The sequence below is a fragment of the Meriones unguiculatus genome, chromosome 3 (genome assembly GCF_030254825.1).
Source record: "Meriones unguiculatus strain TT.TT164.6M chromosome 3, Bangor_MerUng_6.1, whole genome shotgun sequence".
In the NCBI taxonomy this organism is placed as follows: Eukaryota; Metazoa; Chordata; class Mammalia; order Rodentia; family Muridae; genus Meriones; species Meriones unguiculatus.
In genome coordinates, this window is record NC_083351.1 from 121,649,442 (window position 1) to 121,672,308 (window position 22,867).

Here is a 22,867-nt window from a genome sequence, read left to right on the forward strand (position 1 = left end):
GTGTGTGTGTGTGTGTGTGTGTGTGTCTTTCTGGCCACCTTTCCTCTCCCCGGCCCCCACCCCATCATCATTCTTGCCATTCACTTACACTTCTCCTTTGCAACGGCTGCAGGGTGGAAAACTGCCTTTTCCTGGGGATCCGTGATGCAGAGCAGGGTGCCTGTGGGCCCCCATCATTTCCTAAGCTAGGAGGCTGTTTTGGGAGGAGGCAATTGAAGGAGTGCCCAAATTTCACATGGCTAATTTGTTCAAGGCTTGGTGGCAGGAGCTATTTTAGGTTTTGGAGGCTCTTTCTTTGGACAGTCTATGTCGTCTTCTTGGTTGGTCTGTTCCTGTCTCTGGAAGGCAGTGGACTTTTCTCCTCTGGGGACAAGGTGCTTTGAACTTGGGTGTTCTAGGTTTTCCAACTCCAGTAGTGCTCTCGTTACTACTGCATTTTAAAGAAGCTCAGCCTGGGCTAAGGGTCAGGCACCTCCCATGCACTATTGTTTGGGCAGCCTTTGGCACATTTAACTGTTTTTGAGATGTCCTCAGCGTCAAACCCTTTCTCAGGGCAGGGTGCACAGAGGGCTTTCGAGTTAGTGGGCTGGGGTGGCTGTGCTGGTCTTTCTTCCTGTCCTGTCCCTGCCCATAGTGAATATAGAAAAGTATTTTATGTATGCCTCTGTATTATTTTGCCTAATGCTCCATTACTAACTTTATGACTTGAAAACTGAGCGACAGTGTCATTTTGTCTGTCTTCCTCCCTAAAGTTGTTAAAGTTGAATTGTTTCATCACATGTTGTCTGACACAATGAGACTCACTGGGCGAAGTTGGCTTCTCAAAATACTTCTTTTTTGCATATTCTGGATTATCAGTTTTCTTGTTCAGAAAGCTAACTCTCATTTTAATTATAGTTCAAGCAAAACCTCATTAAGAAGATACTGCTCCTACAACAATCCATAGTGTTTTCTAGACATCATTCTAGTGTTTTCAAGAATATTTGCATATGTGAATGATAATATTGCCTCTCTGAGCTGACTTTTAAAATAAATAAAGTTTATAATTTTAAGTAGAATTGAGGTAATTATAATAATTTATTCTGATTCGGAAGATACAGTCCTTTTTTTTTTTTCCAGTTCTGGAAGTGAACCCAGGGTTTTTTGTGTGTGTTTCACCACCCAGATCTCCAATTTTTCTTTTCCTGTAGCTTCTGAGCATTAGTTGCTTATATGGTTAGTCTACAGGTGGCTGTGTTGTGTTGTAGAGAGAGCAGAGGATCAGGAGTGTGGGCCCATAAGGATGCTAGAGCAGGGCAGTGGGATGTGCTTCATCAGTCTGAAGGTGTCACTCAAACAGCTTTCCTCCAGGTCCTTTAGCATCTCATATTTGTGTTTGTGGGGTGTCCATCCGTTTGAATAGGACTTAACTTCACAGAGCCTAGCACGGGCTCTGCGCCTACCTTTCTCTTATACCCGGTAAGTTTGGTAGACCCATTAGTTCTCATATGCACTATGCTTTCCCCAGATAATCATGTGATCTCTGAGTAGGTGTCTGGTTTTGTTTTCTTTTAATGCTTCTATTTCTTAATGCTTATGCTAAGGTATCTGCTGCTAAATTAAAGTTGTATCTAGCTGAATTAAATTATTAAATTAATTATGTTGAATGAAAATAAAATGTCATAAGCTGAAACTTTAATGGCATTTGCGAGGATCCCAACACGGTGTTGAACTGTCTGAACTCTAAATTGAAAGCACATGTGACAGATACCTTATCTGTTTTTGTCTGGTTGATACATGAAGCATGGTAATAACTATGGAGGGTTGAGAGACAATCTCAGACTAAGAAATTCTCTTTTATTTTTCTTTGGTGTAGGTTTACTGCTTCTGTTAAATGACATGTTTTCTTAGGATAACTGAAATAAAAGTGGCACAAGCACTAAGGATTTCATGGTCCAGGGTGAGGAAAGCCCCTCTTACCTTTGGAGTTTGTTTTAGGATTGTGAGCCAAATGATATCATGGATCCACTTTTACATTTATTAGAGTTACATTCATATTAGCATGTTGCTAGCACCCTGGAAAAGGTTATAATCTTTTAAAAATCTCTTTCTAAAATTTATTTTTTTATTAATTACAGTTTATTCTCTTTGTTTTGCAAGCCCCTCCCTTGACCCCTCTGAATCCTCCTCTCCTTCCCTTTTCTCCTTCAGTGCCCTTCCCCCAGTCCATTGATATGGGAGGTCCTCCTCCCCTTCTATCTGACCTTAGCGTATCAAGTCTCATTTGGACTAGCTGCATCCTCTTCCTCTGTGGCCTGGTCAGGCTGCTTCTCTCTCAGGGGGAGGTGATCAAAGAGCCAGCCACTGAGTTCATGTCAGAGACAGTCGCTGTTCCCATTACTAGGGAACCCACTTGGATACTGAGCTGCCATGGGCTACATCTGTGCAAGCGTTCTAGGTTATCTCCATGAATGGTCCTTGGTTGGAGTATCAGTCTCGGAAAAGACCCATGTGCCCCAATTTTTTTCTCTCCTTGTGGAGCTCCTGTCCCCTCCAGGTCTTTATGTCTCCCCCTTCTTTTATAAGATTCTCTACACTCTGTGCAAAGTTTGGCTATGAGTCTCAGCCTCTGCTTTGATACCCTGCAGGGTAATGTCTTTCAGAGGCCCTCTGTGGTAGGTTCCTGTCCTGTTCCCTGTTTTCTCCATCTTCCAATGTCCATCCCGTTTGCTTTTCTGAATGAGGCTTGAGCATCTTACCCAGAGTCCTCCTTCTTGCTTAGCTTCTTGAGGTGTACAGATTTTAGTACGATCTTTTAAAACATGAAAATATATGAAATTAATTTTTTTACAAGCTACATGGCAACATCAGAAGGACAGAGAAAGAATGATATTTTTAAACAGTAGAACTATTTGGCTATTTTAATAGCACAGTGACTTCATATTTTTGCTTACTAAAGTTGGATGGATTAATTCAATTTTTTATGTGTATGTGTGAGCATATGTGTGCTCAAGTGTGTGTGTGTGTATGTGTACATGTATGCTGAAGTCAGCAGTCAACTCCATCACTCTCCATTTTCTATATTTATTGAGACAGTGTCTCATAGAACCTGGTGCTTGTTGATTTAGATAGACTGGCTGGTCAGCAAGCTGAGATCATTCTGTCTCTGCCTTCCCTAATCTGGGAGTACAGGTGCTTGCTACTGTGCCTGGGTTTTTACATGGGTGCTAGAGGTTGAACTCAGGTCCTCAAAGCAGTAAGGACTCCATCAACTGAGCCATCTCTCTATCCCCGATTAATACAATTTTATTTTTGTAAAATTATCTTCATTTCCATACCTTTTTCCCACTTTATAAAAAATTTAACAGTTTAATTGAGGATGTGGCCAAGGGTAGGTTTCCCATGCTCCAGTGGATGGCCCTCACCCATGTATATGTGGGCAACAATAACTGGATTTAGTGGTGTATAAAAAAATAAAAGACATGAAGTGGGAATGGGCATGTTTGGAGATTATAAGATTGGAGGTGGGTTGGGGTAGGTAGGATAACTTTTCATTGTATATATGTATGAAATTCACAAAAATAAAGAAAAAAAGGGAAAAAATAGAGCGTAAGACGCCATATAGAGAATGTACAGTTTTCCTCATGGTAACATTTTGGAAGATTATGTGCTATACAATCCGCTCGGTGCTCTCAAGATTCTTGTTTACTTATGCTAGTGTGTGCGGCAAGCTCTATGCCTCGTCACCATCACCTATGTAGATTTTTATGTTTGAGTTCTACCCAGTGCTGGTAGATATGTTTGATATGTTTTTGTCCCCACTTTTGGACACAGGATCTTATGCAACTTAAGCTAGCCTTGGATGAACTATATAGCTAAAAGTGTCTCTGAACTCCCAATATGCCTGCCTCAGACTCCAAGTGCTGGGTTTACAGGTGCTGCCCACCTAGTTGGTTCTATGCCTGCTGTGACAATCAGATTCTTCATTCTGTTATAAGGGCGAATATTAGTTTCTTTTTTCACTGCTGTGTGTAGAGGTTTGATAAGAACACCCCCATATATATTTGAATGCTTATATGTTTGAATGCTTGATTGCTGGGGAGTGGCACTCTTCAAAAGGATTAGAAGGATTAGGAGCTGTCACCTTATTGCAATAGGTATAGTCTTTTTGGAGAAAGTGGGATTTGAGGTTTCAAAAGCCCATGCCAACTTTATTAAATATGTTTGGGACATATGGAAACCAAGTCTAATTACAAAATACACTGAATTCCTATATACCTTAGACATGTGGATTGAAGATAGTTTGTACAATATCTTAACCGACTCTGCGTTTTGACTGCAAGCCACCATGAGATGTGAAGAGTTTCCATTTGTGATGTCATGCCAGCACTTAAAGTTTCATGGATACTCAACCTGTGTCATGCTTGCAGTGTTGTTATTACTGAACTGGGAAGGCATCAATCCCAACATCTTCTCATTCAAATAGCAAAAACTAAGGCTCAGAGAAGTGTGCTAGCCTTTTCTAGTACATGTCTTAGTCAGCAATGCTCCTGAGCGAAGGGTTCTGTGCACTGACCTTCTTAGAAGCACAGCTTTATAAATACTGTAGGAGGTGGTGCCAGGGTGGTAAAAGGGTCCATGACAAGGGTACTGAAGACCATTTAGGGTTACTAGTAAAAACAAACTGAGAAGTAATGTTGCATTGGAGAGGTCCCTGAGGCTCAAGGCCTGGCTCAGACAAGGTTCTGACAAGTGCCTGCTTGGCCTTCGCTGTTGGTTTGTATTGGGTCACCTACATGTGCAGTGGCTCTCACTCAAGGGCATTTTAATCGAGCTGCCTGGTCTCTGCCCTAGGAGTGGCTCCAGTTCCAGAGTGCTGGTATTTGGTTTTAGAATGCGCTGTGCGGTGGCCAAGCTGAGATTAGTTGCATCCCCTGATTCCTGGGCCAGTGACTTTCTTTTTCCACTACATCAGTCCGATCCTTTTAACAACAATGTGCCCAACAAGGAGGCAAACTTATGACCCAAAGATTAAGTGTATCAGACTCTCTGTGTGAGCCTGGCAGGGCCCACGGGCTGAAGTATTTCCTATTTTGCTCTGTACCCTCCAGTCCAAAACACACACTTTCAAGGTATCAATTTCCCTTACTCTTTCACATACTTAACAAAGTGTGGCTAAGATTGAGTGTCTTCTTCAGCTGCAGTTACCCTTTGCCTTATTCTTTTCTGAAGTGTAGACCATCATTTTCTTGATCATAAAATACTGTTTATTGAGTTCTCTGGGGAGCACAACTGTGAACCTGATCCTGGAAAATGAGTGCTCCCAGATGGAATCCTGATCTTCTAAAAACTCATGAACAAGAATAAGATTCACACAGCCTTGAGCTCTGGGGTTCGTTATGAGATACGTTTTTGTTTCAGTACACAGAAAATGTCATGCACCTCAGTGCCGTGACATGCGATGGTATTTGCACCAATCTGGACATATCATATCCAGCAGAACAATGGAGACAGAGGGCCCTTTCACAGTGTTTCAGGTTTCCATAAGTGCCTAAAAGGGATGAAGGTTTCCTGCCTTACTATATATTAACTTTTTGTAATTACATGCCTGGCTTTGTGAGGGCACAGTGTATACATTTGGAAAGAGGAGCCAGAGTTTCATCCATGGTATCCATGTAGAAAAATGTGAGAATCACTGGGCTAGATTGTGGCTACAACTGGTCAGTATACCATTTGACTGTTGTCCTGATTCATGTTTGTTTACATGGATAAGAACAATGTTTGTGCAGGGTTACACTGAAAAAAAATCATTTCCCCAGAAGAAAAAGGAAAATGCTTGTTATCTCTAATCTTATATTAGCAAAATCATTAGTTTTATTTCTGAGATGATAGAGATATTCACTCACTCATTCACTCACTCACCTCTCATTCATTCATTCCTGACTAGTGAGTCAGCTGACTTTTCCAAGACCTGCTGTTCTCACTACTGTTTCTTAGGGCTGGGTGAGCCAAAGTTGAAGACACTTTTTCAGTGCTGGCAGCATCCTTGGGTTCTCCTTTCTGTAAATCCCACTCCTGGCCTTGATCCATTCTTCCTATTGTGTTTGGCACTTTAGAGACCCAGTCACTGGCCCTTTAACACTTGGCTTTTCCCTTGGGTGAACTTCACCTTCTTTCCCTGCTGTTGTTGTTTAAATGAAAATAGGACTTGGGGAGGGGCATGCATGCAGAGGGTGGAGGAAGGGAGGGATTGGGACGGGAGGAGGGAGGGAACCACAGGGGGGGATACAAAGTGAATAAAGTGTAATTAATAAAGAATTTAAAAAATATATAAAATATCATAGGTTTCCAGCATGAAAGGGCATGATACAATGAATGAAAAAAAAATAGTACTTTCAATTAAAGATACTTCATAGTACTATAAGAATTACAGATATTCATAAATTCTTCCTCTTCCCCTCCCTTTTGTGATTTTGACTACACAGAAATGATTATTGTTAATATTCTTCCATGTTGCCTGTATGCTTTTAAAATAGACTATTTATGTTGGTTCTTGACAGTGAAATTTTAATACTATATTCTGATTCCTGAAATGGAAAAAAGATTAAATTATTTGACATACTCTTCTTCTGCTAATATTTTCTTTTCCTTCTATCTTCCCAGTATTTTATAATATAGTTTCTTGCTAAAGTGATTTCACAAAATAAAGTTTGAAGAAAGGCTAAAAAGATGATATTCAGTACATTTTCCCCCATTATGCTCATGTAAATACTTACAACATAATCATACATTGTTTTATGAACACCTGTTGTTTCTCCTGTACTTTCTCTTATTTGCTTTCCCATAGTTCACACTATTTTATTTTTACTGCCCCAGTAAAAGATTTTATGTAATGACATTAATGTCTTGAACCTTATCTTTCTGCTCCAGTTTGGAATAATTTATTCTTTTAACATCAGTTTGGAATTGTCCTTTAGTTTTCTCTGCACTACATGATCCTTTTCTTGGATGTCACATCTAGGTTTTTATTCATAAAATTCTTGTTTGTTTTGAAGAAAGAGGGCATTAATGAGAATCTTTGATACTTTTCACACCAGAAAACATTTTGTATTATAACAATGAGCTCAACTTTCAGTTGACAGTTTAGCTGGGTATAAAATTATAGTTTGAAGTTTTTTTCTCAAGACTTTGATGTCATTACTCATTACTCTATTGTTTTGTAGCTCTTACTGTTACCATTCAAATTTTTTTGTATTTATTTATTTATTATTTAAGTTGTTTTTATCTATCTTTTAAGGGTTTTAGTATTTTCGCTGTATGATTGATTGCATCAGTGACGATTTAGAGAGGAAAATAGAGTTTTGTAGGGCTGCCTACAAAAACTAAAAGGATGGAAAAATGCAGTCTTTGACAGAGATATTATTTAAGGCAAAGAGAGAGTGGGGGAGACACATCCTGTCTTTCTTCTTCCTTCTGGTTCTGTTCTCCTGCCTGTGCTCTGTGTGCACTGAAATAATCAGGAGTCACATGACAGTGAAATGCAACTGGAAGGACTTACTTTCCATGGCATAAAGCAAAGGGAGGCAGAGGAAGGAAGGGAAATGAATTAGAAACCAACCAACCAACCAACCAACCAACCAACCAACCAACCAACCAGAAAACTGATCTGAAATTTTGTAATGATGAGCCCTGGTGTGATTGTGTTTGCTTATCCATTAATTTTTTTTATATTTTTTAGGGGTTGGGTGGGCAGAGTCTTGTACTGTAGCCCTGTTGGGCTGGAACCCTTTATGTAGCTCAGCCTGGTTAGGAACTTGTAGCAAACTTACATCTTAGCTTAGGCTAAGATGTAATTTTAATTTTCATTAAAAAAATATTTCTGAACAGTCTGGAGAGTCGTTAGGCTGTATTACCTTCTGGGAGTCAGGATGGTGTATCACCTAAGATCCAGACTTAGAACTTTTGCATCATTCTCAACTTTATATTTTCCATGGCACCCATCATTTCCAGGCACACTCTTTTGCTCCTGCATCTTTACTCAGTGCTGTACCTGCCTTTTGCTGCGATGGGAAGGAACAGTTTCTTCTCTGGAATCTGACCTCTTGTGTGTGTCTGTGTGGTGAGAGCGCATGTGTATATGGGAACATACACACCTGTGTGTGCAGGTGCATGTGCACTTAGATATGTACACATACATGAAAAGCTAGAGGAAAACTAATGATACCATTCTTTAGGTACCATCCACATGTTTTTTGGAGACTGGGTTTCTCACTGGCCTGAAACTGACCAAGTAGGATAGACTGGCTAGCCAGAAAGCCCTAGAGATTTCTCTGCCTTCTTGGTCATTTCTTTCTTTCTTTCTTTCTTTCTTTCTTTCTTTCTTTCTTTCTTTCTTTCTTTCTTTCTTTCTTTCTTTCTTTTCTTTCTTTTCTTTCTTTTCTTTTCTTTCTTTCTCCTGGATTCTGGGGATTAAACTCAGGTTCATATGCTTGCAAGGCAAATACTCTACTGTCTGAGCCATCTTCCAAGTCCAGATTGGAATTTTTACGCATCTATTGTCTTCATTCTGCACCCCACTTTCAGAAGTTACCCATGTCTTCAGTTGACTCCAATGGCTGTTCTTTTTGGAGTCCCTTATTATGCTCCTGTGTACTCCTCAGTTTTGGTTTCTTAGGTCAATTGACCGGTTTCCCTTTCCTAATTTCTGGTACTTTGTGTTTCCATCTACAACTTTCTTCCTATACATCAGAAAATTTCTTGGAAATATTATTCTGGATTTTAAGTATATAGGATCATCTTTCTTTAGCTCTAAGCTGACTACCAGCCTGTACTGTTTAATTGCAAAAGCAAGCCTCATGCTGGACCCACGAGTTAAGGAATTGCAGTCTTCTGTGCCTTGTTTGTTTTGCAAAGACACAGCTGCAAGGCTTGCAGATGTAGAAATTGAGCCTGATTTCAGAGAATGGATCAGGACTCCTCTGATTAATTACAGCCACAGCATCTTCCTAAGGACCAGAGTTTGATCCTCAGGACCATCTGGTGGAAGGAGAGACTTGACTCTTGCAGATTGTCCTCATTTCCATATATACAGCATGGCTTGGGTGGTTCTCCTCACAAAGAAATGAATGAACATTAAAAGAAAAAAAATTAACAGAATGTGTAGTGTTCATTAAAAAAAGCATAAACAATTCTGGATCCTTAGTACTTTGGGGTTTCAAATTCAGTCTTAGATTTTTTAATGTGATCTGTTTTTAACTTGGGTAGAATTTGGTAAATACCGTTTTTATTTCTAACCAGGTATTATAAGCAGTTTTATGACCTGGGATATTTGTTCATTTGTGGTTAGCAGGCCACCCATAGCTTGCTTTTTCTTTTTCTTTAAAAGTTGAAAATTTGACTAATTAAACAAATACTGTAGGTGAGTCTGATGCATGCCATGGAGGGGGTGGGGCGGGGAGTACTGGGAACATGCTTTCATTCCAGGTCTCCCTTGATGCCCACAAATGAATGTGGGGCTGGGGAATGGGGCGGCTTATCTAGGCACGGCATTTGAGAGAGACAGGCTTTAATAAGCAATTGTTTAGAGAGGCTAGGTGTGACATGAATTTAAACTGTAGTTTCTCTAAGGGAGGGGGAAAGAAAGCCTAGCTACCTCAGTATTCAATCCAAGTCGTGTTTTCACACTAAGTTTGCACAGAAGCTGTGTGGGAAGTGACATTAGTTGAAAGTTTATCAGCTTCTCAATAACATCTGGCCTCGGCATTATTCCACGCCCCCCTTGCCTCACATCTTTTAATTAGATCCTCGTTTTCTTAGCTGGAGAATTGAAAAGTGAGGTCTTCAGCCAAGGTAAAGGCAGACGGAAGAATGCAGCTGACCGGGGATACCTTTGTCCCACTTCTCGCGTAGTCAAGCCTTTCTGTGAGGGCTGTATCAGAACAGAAGCTGGCTGCCTCCTTCCTTTGCTCCCAGGCCTTTTCGTCAGGTCAGCCACGGGATAGTTTGTCCATGTGAAAAGGCTGTTTCACACACAGGAGGGCCTTGCTAATTTTATTTGTGAGAATAAAGTCAAATCGCGGGCTGGTTTCTAACAATGTAAGAATGACGAGTCTGCATACAACGTATTAATAGTCCCGTTAGCAAAAATGGAACCAGGAGGATGGAGGCAGAGCAAGGGGTTTTCTCTAGCTAAAGAAATATCGATTGGCCTTCAAAACACTTACACGAAGATATTTTCTTAAAGGGGCAAACTGTTTTAAATTGGTTATTCTGGTCACTTTTAATAAGCACGGACTAGCACTAATAAGCTGTTTGGAGTAGTTGGAATCTTCTGGGTTAAAGCAGTTTTGATTCTAAATGAGCGTTCATTTTCTTGTGTTTGTTACACGTTGGTAGATGTGGCTTTCTAGCTGTAAAGAGCTTTTGACCTAGTGCACTGAAAATACTTAGCAAAGAAGCTTAGGGCTTATGCCCTATTTTTTCCTTGTTTGTTTTTTTGAGACCGGGTAGTCTTGGACTCACTTTATAGAGCAGGGCGGCTTCGAACTCCTAGAGATCCGCCTGCCTCTGCCTCCCCGAGTGCTGGGATTACAGGCGTGCACCAGTGAGCCGGGGCTCCCATAGGGCTTATGGAAAAGGGCTTCCAAGCCAAGCCTCCTGTTTCAGCCCTTTGAAGGACAACCCCTGTTTTGTGTGTATGGTGATACAACTAACTTGTGCCACAAAGACATTTGCAGCAATGGTGACAACACACTCAAACATTCACGAATGATACAGCATCGGGTGCGCAAGACCATCCACAACTGAAAGGCTGACGAGTTTCTTCTTCTCCTTTACTGGTTGGAGTAGAAGGGCAACTCCCTCACAGCTGAAGTACAGACTTCAGACAAGTCTGCTCACCTCAGATCCACACTGTAGACACAAGTCCAGTTTGACCTGTAGAAAGAATGCGCATCAGCCAGACGTATTCCTGTCAATGTGTGAGGGATTTGGGAGAGAAATGTTAGAGGATGAAGCTCAGCTTGCTTTTTGGTTGAATTTCTCATCCTTTCTGAAGGCTTTGTGTCACCTGGGCCCTTGGTATCCCTTCTTCGCTTGGTGAGGACTCCTTACACGAAGAGGCTAGGGCTGTGGATTAGCGTCTCCGAGGAGGACAGGAAGGCCTGAGGTGGTATTGTGTTCTGAGGAGAGTGTTCTTCAAATCTCAGGGATTGTGAATGTCCTCCTCTGTGGGAGAGACCTATTTGTGATGGCACCCAATGGCTAGAGGAATAGGGTACTTTCATATTTTATCCTTCCTTACATGAAAGTTTGATTTTTATCTCAGTGTCACAGCAGAATCACAGTGTCTACACCTCAAATCACTTAGCAGGAGCTAGAAGGGAATGCCGTATGTTTCAGGCTTCCAGCTTGGAAGCAAGGAGGCTGACAGGCCAATTCCGGCTTGCCTGGCCAAGGGGACTCTGATTATTAGATGCTGACTGCATCCACAAGGGTTTGTAACTGTAGGTCAGAGATCCGGCTCAGGAGGCCTAATCATTGACGCTGATGTCTTCTTGGGTACAAGAGGTGGGGAAGCCTAAGGTAAAAAGGTTCAAGAATGTTGGTTGACCTCGCTCAGCTTATATTTAATCAGCCATATTGGTCAGGCTTCTGGCATTTCTAAGAGATATAATCTCACAGAAAACTCCCTTGTTCTCTGACTCTTACTATCTTTCTGACCCCTTTCCTCATAGTGGCTAACACGGAAGAGGTTGAGGGAAGTCCAGGGATCTCAGACCTAAACAGAGAATTATAGGCAACTAAGGAATTCTGAGAGTGGGAGAGATAGTCTTCCCTAGGGAAGAACATACCAATTGGTCTTCCAACACCAAATGGTCAGCCCTGAAAATACACATACAAGTAACATACAGACAAAGTACAAACAGGTTGTACTTATGTATTTGGAAATATGTGTACATACATACATGTATCTAACAACCGGTAATGAAAACAGAAACCTTGAATTTGAAAAAAGAGCAAGGGGTATCTGGGAAGGTTTGGAGGGAGGAAAGGGAAGAGGGAAATGATGTGATTATATTATAATCTGTGTGCCAGAGGCTTTGATCTTTTAATAAATAAAATCATATAAATTACTCTTGGAAGTTATGAAAAATAAGATTGCGAAGGGGTTTCATGACTTTAAGTGCATGGAGCGAGGCTGTCCTTAGGAAACAGACCAGCAGCTGCAAGTAGAGCATGCACAGGACCTGTAAGCAGCAGCAGCAGCTTCAAGTGGCGTCTTTTCTGGGGTCCAGAAAATTATTAAACAGGAAGAACAGAATAATATACTACTGAGGATTCAACTGTCTTAACCGGCTTGAACTTTGAAAGTGGGTTGAGCTTATGGATATTATTATGAATCAGTCTGCATTTTCCTTTCTCCCCATCGGAACAAACTTGTCTCATTTGATAACTACTTAAAATGTTGGCCCCACAGATTGTGATTTAGAGGCAGGGACTTTTATTTTGGTACCCCACTTTGGCTTTAATGTGAGCACCTTTATCAATGAGCCCTTCCACTCTGCTCTCTCTGTGAGGAGTGATTGCTAAATCGCTGAAGTCCTGCTGACTGTACTTCTGTTCCATCCTGAAGATCTTAAGGAGACTGGAATTCCTTATTTAGAAATCTTGGATCATATTAACATGTTAACTTGGCCTCTGCATAGTATCAGTCACCTTCCTCTCTGGGTATCCTTTTCTGTACTCAGCGGTGGCATGGATTTATGGCAACCGTCTGCCCACTCCTTGGATTGGCCAGATTGAGGGCTGTCTTATTTATCTGGTGTCCTCTAAGTGCATGTACCTTCGTGCCAACCTCTTGACCTATGTGTCATCAGGAATATGTAGTTGAGCCTGAAAATGTTTGTTGATTGACCTTCTGCGAAAATTCTCAAGCTCTTCCTTGAAGTGAAGTATCACCCTAGGTACATTGAGGACAGCCCAGTGTGTGCAGGCGGCTTTTGATGGCTAAGGGACGAGAAACCTTTTAAGTGAGACAAATAAAAGGCACACAAGCTTAGGAGCAGGGGTGCATTAGACACAGCCAGGGAACAATGAATTAGCACAAGTGGAGGGCCTCCTTAGAAGAGTTATTTGGGGTGATGTCTCTCTCATTTGGAAACTTGCTCCTTCCCCTGGCTACTCAAATACCATAAGGAAGCTTTCTAACCAGATTTCTCTGTTAAATCGTCTTTGAGGATTTCTCGTTGCCACTTGCTCCACTGTGTGTGTGTGTGTGTGTGTGTGTGTTTGTTTGTGTGTGTGTGTGTTTGTGTGTGTGTGTAGCACATGCACTCATCTATAGGCAGGGGGAACTGTCTCTCTGTAGATGACAACCAATTTCTGACTGCAGCCTGTCACCTGAGTGGCAGGCTTCTAGTTGCAGTTTCCTGTTGACAACTGGGCCTGAATGACATCCATCTCCCCACTTTGCTCACTCGAGATGGCTCCATTCAGACCTCTGAGGCCAAATGCAGAGGAGGATGGAAGTCCAAGTCCAAAGAGCTTGTTGTGCAGATAGAAGAGTTTGGGAGGGTAGGGGATTGCAGTAATCCCAGGATTTGAGAGCTTCAGATGACAATAAATTGGAGAGTCTTGCAAGGATCAGTTATCAGTAGCATCATTTCAGAGACTATGAGAATAAATGCCACAGACTTGATCAATCAGAATTCATTTTTGAACAAGGCTCCCAGGTGAAGTCAGAGAAACATCACTTTACAGTATGTAGCTGTGTGTGAGTTGCTGGGACGCACTGCAATGATGACCGCTGAAGAACTGAGGAGTATGATGTTGATTGAACAGGTAATGAATGGGTACTCTGCATTGCCCACTGTGAGGGCAGAGACAGGTGCAGAGGAAGAACAGAAGTCAGTGCTAACCTGCCTGCCTCTCTGGGAGTGGTGAAGGCCTTGGCATCCCATGGTTGTGGTATTTGACACAGACTCCTGATGTCTTTTTTCTTGAGGACTGTATCTACTTAGGATGCTCTTTAAACTGTGTGACTTGACTCAACACATCATAACAGGCTCTTAAAGAAGAGGACCTTATCAGCAGATAATTTAATGAGAGTAAGACTCGTTTCTAGATTTATGACAATTTATAATTTTTCTATAATGTATGTATTATTACATTTTCTATTTTATTGGCAGCTAGAACATAGTGTTTATTAGAAAAGCCGTCCTTACCTCCCCTGATTTCCTGATGTGCAGATAACAGCAGGGTAGTTGGTTATTTGCTAATGAAGTCAAATTAAGGGAAGTGAATTTCTTGTAGGAGTGGAATATGTTAGCTTAAATGATTTTTAAAACACAGTGTATCTTTTAATTAATGATAAGGGAGGCTTTAAAAACATGCTCAGTGCTTTTGTACTTTCTCCTTAACAAAAATTTGCCTGTGCCAAAGTCACAACGCTATTCCATTTTTTTTTCATAGTTTATAAAAGTTTTAGCCAGTATACTTATATCTATGATTCATCTCAAGTGAGTTTTTGTATCTGCTGTGATTTGAGAGTCAAATTTTTGTCTTTCCCCATTGTTTTTATTGTCCTGCCATGTGCTGAAAATATTTTATTTCCTCTGTTGAGTTACTCAGGGGTCTTAGTCAAACTCAGATCACCTTGTAAGTGTGTCTATGTCTTAGATTATTTATTTTGTTCTATTGTTCTATTTATCTTTACACAAATCTCACTCTGTAAGCATATAGTAATAACATACCATGCACCAAAGTTGCCAATAATTTTTTATCTTTATCTATATATAATTTCCAAAATGTAGAACACTGAGCTTCCTATGGAGGCAGTGATAGCTAATTCAGTTTTACTAGCTTGGTAGCAGACTTGATGGAAAAGACCTCTTAAACTAGAATTCAGCTCCCTTATTCACTGTCTGAGACTGCTAGTTTCAGTAAGAGCCTCCCTGTGTTGGTCTGGAAGTCTTACCCTTAAGCAGTAGGTGCAGAACCCACGTTACAGCAATCTCCACCACCAATGCCCAAAGAAAGCCCTTGAACAGCTAAAATACAGTGTAATTTATTGCTTTTATCACTAGAAAGGCCCTCAAATCTTCACTTTGGGCCCATTTATTCAGTTTCTGCTCTGATCTCAAGATAGGATCTCACAATGTTGCCCAGACTGGCCTCAAGCATGTGAGATTTAGCAATCCTGGATCTCAGCCTCCTGAGTCACAGGGACCATGGGCACAGAACACTCTGCTGGCTTTACCCTCACTTTAGACATCACTGCAACAAGCATTGTGATTTCTTCCCCTAGCTCACAGAACATTGGAATTACTAAGTAACCTCTGTACAATCTTATCTTTGTAAGCACAGACCTTGAAGGCTTCAGCTTTCAACTTCCATCTGCTAACTAGGCCTGGAGTGTTTTCAGCTCTGAGATTTATTGCTGAATAAACTCACCCTTTCTAGCTCTCTCTGAATACTGGCTGGCTGGTTCAGCTCAGCTGTTCTGGCTCAAAACTCCTCTCCAAGCTGACGGATTCAAATGGGATTCTCTTGGATTTTCACTTAATTGCTCTCCTTAGAAAAACTGTCTCTAAACTTCACAAACTGATTGCATCAATTGCACAAACTGACAGAGCGGAAAGGACTGCACAAACTCAACTTCATTCAACTGTATTGCACCAAACCCGAATCTCTCTCCCTGCACTGCTTTTAGGTAGCCTCTCTTTCTTGTCTGTTCTCATGGTAGTTGGGCATATTCTGTCTCTGATTCATTCTGACAAATCTTTCTCTGATTCATCACTTTGTCTGCCCCTTAATTAGATGTCATTGTTTGGGATTAAAGGTGTGTACTAAGGGCGTGTCTGTATTCCAGCCAAATCATACTGTAATCCAGGGCATGTCTGCATTCTAGGTGAATCCCCTTGCCAGAGCAGCCATATTGCTGGTTTAAAATCCCTCTACAGAAATTCCTTTTCAACTAAACCTTCCAGTACCACGGGTAATGAGATATATCTGTAAATGTGTGTGTGTGTGTTTAATACATTCAAAGAGCAAACATATCAGATAATGAAGTTCCCCACACGAGCACTGGAAGGATCAGTGTCACTTTTGCTCTGCCTTTAGCCTTAGAGTACCATTCATTGCTCATCTTCAGGTTTTCTTGCTGGTATTTGCTCATGCCAGTGAGTTCCATGTGCCAGTTCTGTGGTCCCCAGCATATACTGTCATTCCAGTTATTATGAGAGATGATTGGGGCCATAAGTTTATGACCCCAAAGACATTATTTTTTTCTGACCACTCTGCTCTAGGTTATGAGAGAGAAGAAATCCTTCTTCTGTTTACAGTCAGCTACTCCCTGGGCTAAAGATCAAAGTTGCTTGCAAGTCGATAGCATTGCTACAAGGGTGGAGCTAAGCTCAGGATGGAGACAGTTGTCTTGGAAACTTAGGGAAAATCCTACCCCAAGGAAGTCAGTTTAGGGAGGAAGAGATCTCTCATGCCAGATGCAACAACAATATTTTAGCTATGTGCAGAGACATAGGGGAGGGGCCTTAGCTCTACTGTTGATAAGATGTCTGACCTTTGAATAGCTACCTGCCTTATTTTCTCAGAATTCACGAAATGTACAGTGTGTCTATATTAACTTCCTTCAAGGCTAAAATAAGTCAGCAAGTGATGAAGGGTGAAGTCTTTGAAGTCAGGACTGGTACAGAAGAGTAGGGCATCCGTCAGTAAAAGTGAGACCTCTCTTTACGAGACATTGGAAAGAGCATAGAACATGGGAAAAGCTCTCGGGAACATGGTGCTTTCTACTGTTACCTGGCTACAGACTCTAAAGGTTACGAATTAAAGAATAGTCGAATGAAAATAGAAACACATAAAATGTGTTTGTGTGGCGTGGGTTTGCATGGAGGTAGGCATGTGTGCACACGTGTGTGTAGGGGCCTTAGCTTGATGGCAGGAGTTTTCCCTAGTAGCTCCCCACCTTATTCTTTGAGGCAGAGCTTCTCAAACCCAGGACTTGGCAAAACATCCAGTGCATCTGCTTCCATCTTCTGAGCACTAGAATTACAGCTGTGCCACCTCGCTCATCTGGTATCCACGTGGGTTCTGCGTTCGTAGCAAGGGCTTTATTCACTGAGGTCTTCCCAGTCCTAGGCAATGTGATTTGAAAGTATAAAGTACAGAAGTGTCATGTTGTAGACACGATGCTGTAGACGTGTTGTAGACATGTAGGATGATCTTTGGCCTTTGAGCTACCTACATAACATACCCAAGCCACTCTTGATGTCTGCTTTCTTCAGTGGTACATGGGAATCGGACAAGCTTCACTTTCAAGCCCTTACTCTAACTTACATTTGACAAGGTGATGCTGCCCTTATCAGCTGTGAAGTGGGGAGAATGGTCCCTGGATCATCTTTTACTTGCTCTCCTTCAGAATCCCACTTCTTTCTATGTGATCTTCAGCTGGGTGAGTAGGGTTAGAAGATGTGTCTTTTTCAGGGGATCTTAAGAAATTAAGACCCACAGCTTTCCTCATTTGTGCTGGGAACCAACAGTTTGTGGTAAAAAAGAAGGGCGTGTGACATGCCTGAATTCATGTGGATAATGCAAGTAAAACCCCAGGACAGTCTAGCTTAGCATTGCCCTTTGGGAGCTTTCTTCCAGCAGCTAGCTTTTCCCTGACAGCTTCACAGCTTTTTTTTTTTTTTTTGTACCCAGGCACCTCCTTTTTATAGATCTCTCTCATGGTACATGGTGTTCGAAGCAAGCAGCATGCTTTGCTTCCATGCACTGAGCAATTCATCTAGACATAAATGTGCCTCTCCATAGAGAAATGGGGTAGGCACTGTGTGTGCAGTATAACAGAGGGGGCCACGCCACGAATGCCAGCTCTTTCTATGCTCATTTGAAAAAAGGAAAAATAGGATCATTTTTGTTCAGCATTCTCCACGAGAGGGAATGTGGCTAGCAGTGCTGGCAGACAAGAGGCCATGCCATGACTTCCATGTGTACAGTGTCTCTGCATGGGGCAGTGATGCTGTCTCACGGAGACTGTAATCTTTCTCATGCTTCCTCAGTCCATCCTGTCCATTATCCAGCCTGGGAGCAGCTGCAGTTAGGAATGTAAGACCTCAGCAAATGATGCTAAGGGAGGGTTTTCTGGCTAAGAAGATGTTATGACGGTGGGTTTTGATTGTCAGCTTTCGAGGATCTGGAATCTCTGAGGAGACAAGCTTCCAGGTGCACCTGTGAGAGATTATTTAGATTACGTAAACCTCTGGACAGCCTGGGAGGGATTATTTAATTGAAGTGAGAGAAGCCACGCTAAAGGAGAGTGGCAGCTTCCCAGGGTCCTGGGTTGCATCAAAAGGAAGAAGCTAGCGTACACCAGCATCCATTGCTCTCTGCCTCCTGACTACGATGCAATCTGACTAGCTCCCTCAAGCTGCTGCTATCAGGACCCTGCCTCCATGATGACCGTTTCCTTGAACTCTGAGGCACAACAAAACTTTCTCTCCCTCAACTCCTTTTGTCAGGGTACTTAGGTAACTAAAACAGACGATGAACAGCACTCAAACAAGTTGCTTAGGCAGAGGAACTCCATTTCCTGTGATTGGTAGGAATAGTGTCATCTTCCACAACCAGGACCTTGAGGTTCAAATGTTGTTTTGTCCAGAGACATGGAGGCAGACCAAGTGACCTGGTTTCTTCTGGTCTAGAGGTTCAAAGGAAAGTGTCCCTAATATAACTTAATACTGTTTTTTTTTTTTTCCTTTCTCTCACCTTTTTTCTCCCCTTAATTTGCACCTCCAATTTGCAGTGGCTGTAATGTGCGAATGGGCTTCCCTCCCACTTAAAACCATGTGTGAGAGTGAGAATGTTCTCCTCAAGAAAAGCCGGTCTCTGGGGTTTTGCTTCTTACTTGAGGGCTTATGAGATAGGTGTGATGAAACCTCCTCCGCAGCAGGCCAGGGTGCCGCCGCTTCCGTGGGTCCAGCATTTCTGCTGTTAATTGTGGCAGGAGAGGGAGACACTCGTGAGGAGGTAGCTGTTGCGATCCTCTTGGAAATCAAGACAGAAGGAGATTGCAGACCAGAGTTTATGTCTAGAGCCTGGCTGTCCCGTTTTGGCATAAAACTTGTCAGGAGAAAAAGCAATCGAGTTCATCCTTGGGCAGACGCTTGTACTTTTTATAGTGGATGGAGAGGATGTATCAAGACAGAAAGGCTGGGAAGGGCCAGTCAGGGCTTGGTACTCAGGTGCATGGCTGGTCAACATCAGTGTGCTGTCCCTGGGAGAGGATTTAGAGAGAAGGAGAGGAGGAGGAGGAGGAGGAGGAGGAGGAGGAGGAGGTGGAGGAGGAGGAGGAGGAGGAGGAGGAGGAGACAGTAACAGGGTGAGGCCCGGGAACTCATGTCATATTTTACTTTACTTTTTTTTTTTTTTTTTTTGTCTTTTCTAGACAGGCTTCCTCTGTGTAGCCCTGGGTGTCCTGGGACTCACTTTGTAAGATAGGCTGGCCTCAAACTCACTGAGCTCCCCCTGCCTCTGAGTTCTGGGATTAAAGGCATGTGGACTGCCATCACCACTCATGTCATATTTTAAGCAGGGACGCCCTAAGTATCCCAGGAACAGGAATTTACAGAGCACAACGTGCATGAACGAAATTCAGGAAGACTGTGCAAAACCATGGTCCTCCTCATGCAAAGGTTGCTTGTGTGAGCATGGATGGGACATTATTTCTTGGAGCATGGGCAGCCTGATAGTGGCTGTGCCACTGAAGAGAATGACTTCTCCAGAAGCCAACATTTAGTAGTAGATAGCTCTTTAGGAAGATATGGGAGACCTAGCGCTTTCTTAGGGCACCAACATCGCCCACATGCCACAGCTATGATCCTGGGCCTTTCCCCTGTAGCGAGGTGGATTCTTTTTTTTTTCTTTTTATTCTTTATTCCTTTTCTTCCTCCTCCTCCTCCTCGTCCTCTTTCCTTTCTTCCTCCTCCACCTCCCTCTTCTTTTTGGTTTCTTTTTCTCGAGACAGGGTTTCTCTGTGTAGCCTTGGCTGTTCTGGACTTGCTTTGTTTACCAGGCTGGTCTCACAAAGATCCACCTGCCTCTGCCCATTGAGTGCTGGGACTAAAGGTGTGCGCCACCATGCCTGGCTCTGCAAGGTGGTTTCTATAAAGTTGTGGAAGAGAAGATAGACTTGTGGAGGACACATGGTCATGTCTTGAGAATTAAATTTAACAGCTAAATTCTTATTAAAATGCACCAGCATGCATGCTTTCTCAAATCGCGGTGACTTCATGGTCTCAGTGAAAATTTTGTATTCCTTTGGAAAATTAAATTAGCATATTTAAGGCAGCTGAAAATTATCTTTCACTAGTAGATGTTATTTCTATAGTGTTCTCTGCCTAAGAAAATAGTGTCTCTGAGACTTAAGTTTGACCGCTAAGAGTAAGAGCCAACATCTGCCCAAGGCTTTCATGGTTTCAAGAACTTCCTTAGGTGTTTTACACACTCTAATTCATTTAATCCCCAGAAAAATCTTTGTGAGGTGATCTGGTGCTAAATTAAGTCCTGCATTTCACAAATGAGGACCCTGGAGTTGAGGGACTGAGTGAGCTGTTTGGGTTGGGAGTAGACTGTGGATCCAGCTAGTTGGACAACTACCTTGGACCTGTCCTGTAGTCTACCTCTCCCCGAGGGTCAGTGGGATAGATCAGCTCGGACAGTGCTATGCTTTCTACTAGGCAGCATTAGGGTCATGATAAGAGATATGTGTGGGACACCAGAGTGTGAATGAGGAGCCCTACTTCTCATCAGGTGTAAAATGGGTCAAGAAGACGTCCCTTATTGCATGCTGCTATTCAGAAGCTAAACAGAATCCCTGGGTTTATAACTCCTCGTCTCTAGACAACCAAAACAATGAAAGTGAATGGGGTTGGTGGGGGCAGAAGCTGTTTGAAGTCCTTGATGTTTAAGTCAGAGAAACCTGATTGCAACCCCAGGAGGAAGGCACTGTTATTTCATTCACTTTCTAGATGAGAAAGTGAAGGCCCCAAATGAGGTAGAAACACACCTAGAAAAGGCAGAGCTGGAGTGGACCACGTTCCCGGCTTTGGCCGATGTGAAATACTTGTTCCTATCGTGCAAAACAGGACTCAGTGAGGGGTGGGATGAGGGCAAATGAAACTGGGTGTTGAGCTGTTTTGAGTGTGCCCTTGAAACAACCTTGTGGTGTTGTTTGTGAGTGTGTCTTTGAACTGGGAGACACCATATGTGAATATGCCCCTGAGCTGGGCCATACAGAAGGTAAGTGGAGACACTTTTTCTGCGGGCTCCTCTAAAGAAGAAGGCCATTTCTCACACAAGCATCCCTGGGATCCTCTGAGGAATGCCTGATTCTTTCTGCAGCCCCGGCTTTCTGTCATTAGTTCAGACTCTCGAAACAAGGCATGGATATTTTGTGCCTTTCGTTTAGAGCTTGTAAATTATCCAGTGTTTTAAGATGGTATTTGCTCATTTCACCGCAATTCATGTTATAATGGTATAAATGTGGAAGGAGGACCTACCAAAGGGACCTTATAGTCTCTCTAAGGAAGAAATAATGGAAGCCAAGTAGTCAAATTTCTACTAAGGACAGCCCAAGTACCTCTTGATTCTCAGAGGTCCGAGTTTCTGCTGCTTGTCTCCATGTGGCCTTGTCCCTCTTGTCTCAGCCCAGCAGAGCAGTTGGTGCTTTTAATGTAGCAGTGGTCAGGGTATGCTTTCCCCCCTTATTCTACTCATAGTGTTTTCACCAACCTTTCACCCTTCCACACGTCTGTTCATTTTCAAAGCTCAGTTCAACTTTTGTCACCACCATTGAGCTTCTCTTCATCTTCTTCCCCAGTCTATAATACTAACCATTCTATTTTATGTTCTTTTACTGTATCCCGAATAAGACAGCCTTGAGAACATCGCGCGGTTCACAAAACTAGTTGTTGAATACTTGATATGCACCAATTGCTTCATGCTGCTCTGCTGTGATTCTTGCAATAACCCCTGAAGAAGGTTCTACACCACCTACATAGGTGCAGATAAAACAAAACTCATCATGGTGAAGCCACTTCCTCAAGTTCAATGACCAGTGTTTCCATTTATGAACTAACTTTATGGAAAGCAGAGATATCATACCATCTTTTTCTGGAGCCAGAGACCAAACAGAGTGTAGTGCCTGTCAAGACTGCAGCTGTTTCTGTCCTTGGAGCTTGGCAGAGGGTGGAAAGAGAAATTGAGGTTATTGCCAACACAGAAGATGGCACTGTCCACTCCCAAGGCAGGCAGAAAGCCCTGTCTATCTTTGTATCTTTAGTATGCATAGGCAATTAACAACAGTTTTGTTGAGTATGGACAAATGGATGCCTATATCTTTGTCTTGATGTGTTTTGATGTTCTGAGACAAGATCTTGCCATGTAGTGCAGGCTGGCCTCAAACTCCTGACTTCTCTGCCTCCGCTTGTCCAGTTACTGCTGTTCTGTTTACGTGTCCTACACTCAGCGTGTGGAGAGGTCAGGCAGGCTGTGGGAGTCAGAGTGGACTTCACTGGGGAGTGAAGTCATGTTGAATTGAGGCTGGCAGAAGATGTGGGCAGATGGGTCATTGCATGGGAACAACTGTTTGGGATGGTTAAAATTTCTGGGATGATCAACCTGGACAAAAGCATCTTTTCTATGCCTTTTGTAACGTCTTGCTTGCTCTATAAAATCCCAAACCAGGAACACTTTTTTCAGTCAGTGGCAGCCCACTTCCGCCACTGACCTCACACCTTCAGACTCAGGCTGGCCCATTTTGCTTCCTTGTGTCATTGAGGAGCATGAATCCCCAGGGTCTCAGGCTCAC

The 22,867-nt window shown here is 42.5% G+C and overlaps 1 protein-coding gene across 4 annotated transcripts in view; it reads left to right on the top strand.

Moving 5' to 3' along the window:
- Npr3 (natriuretic peptide receptor 3) overlaps window positions 1–22,867 on the top strand; it is a 63,133-nt gene that overhangs the window by 22,679 nt on the left and 17,587 nt on the right. The window lies entirely within an intron of this gene.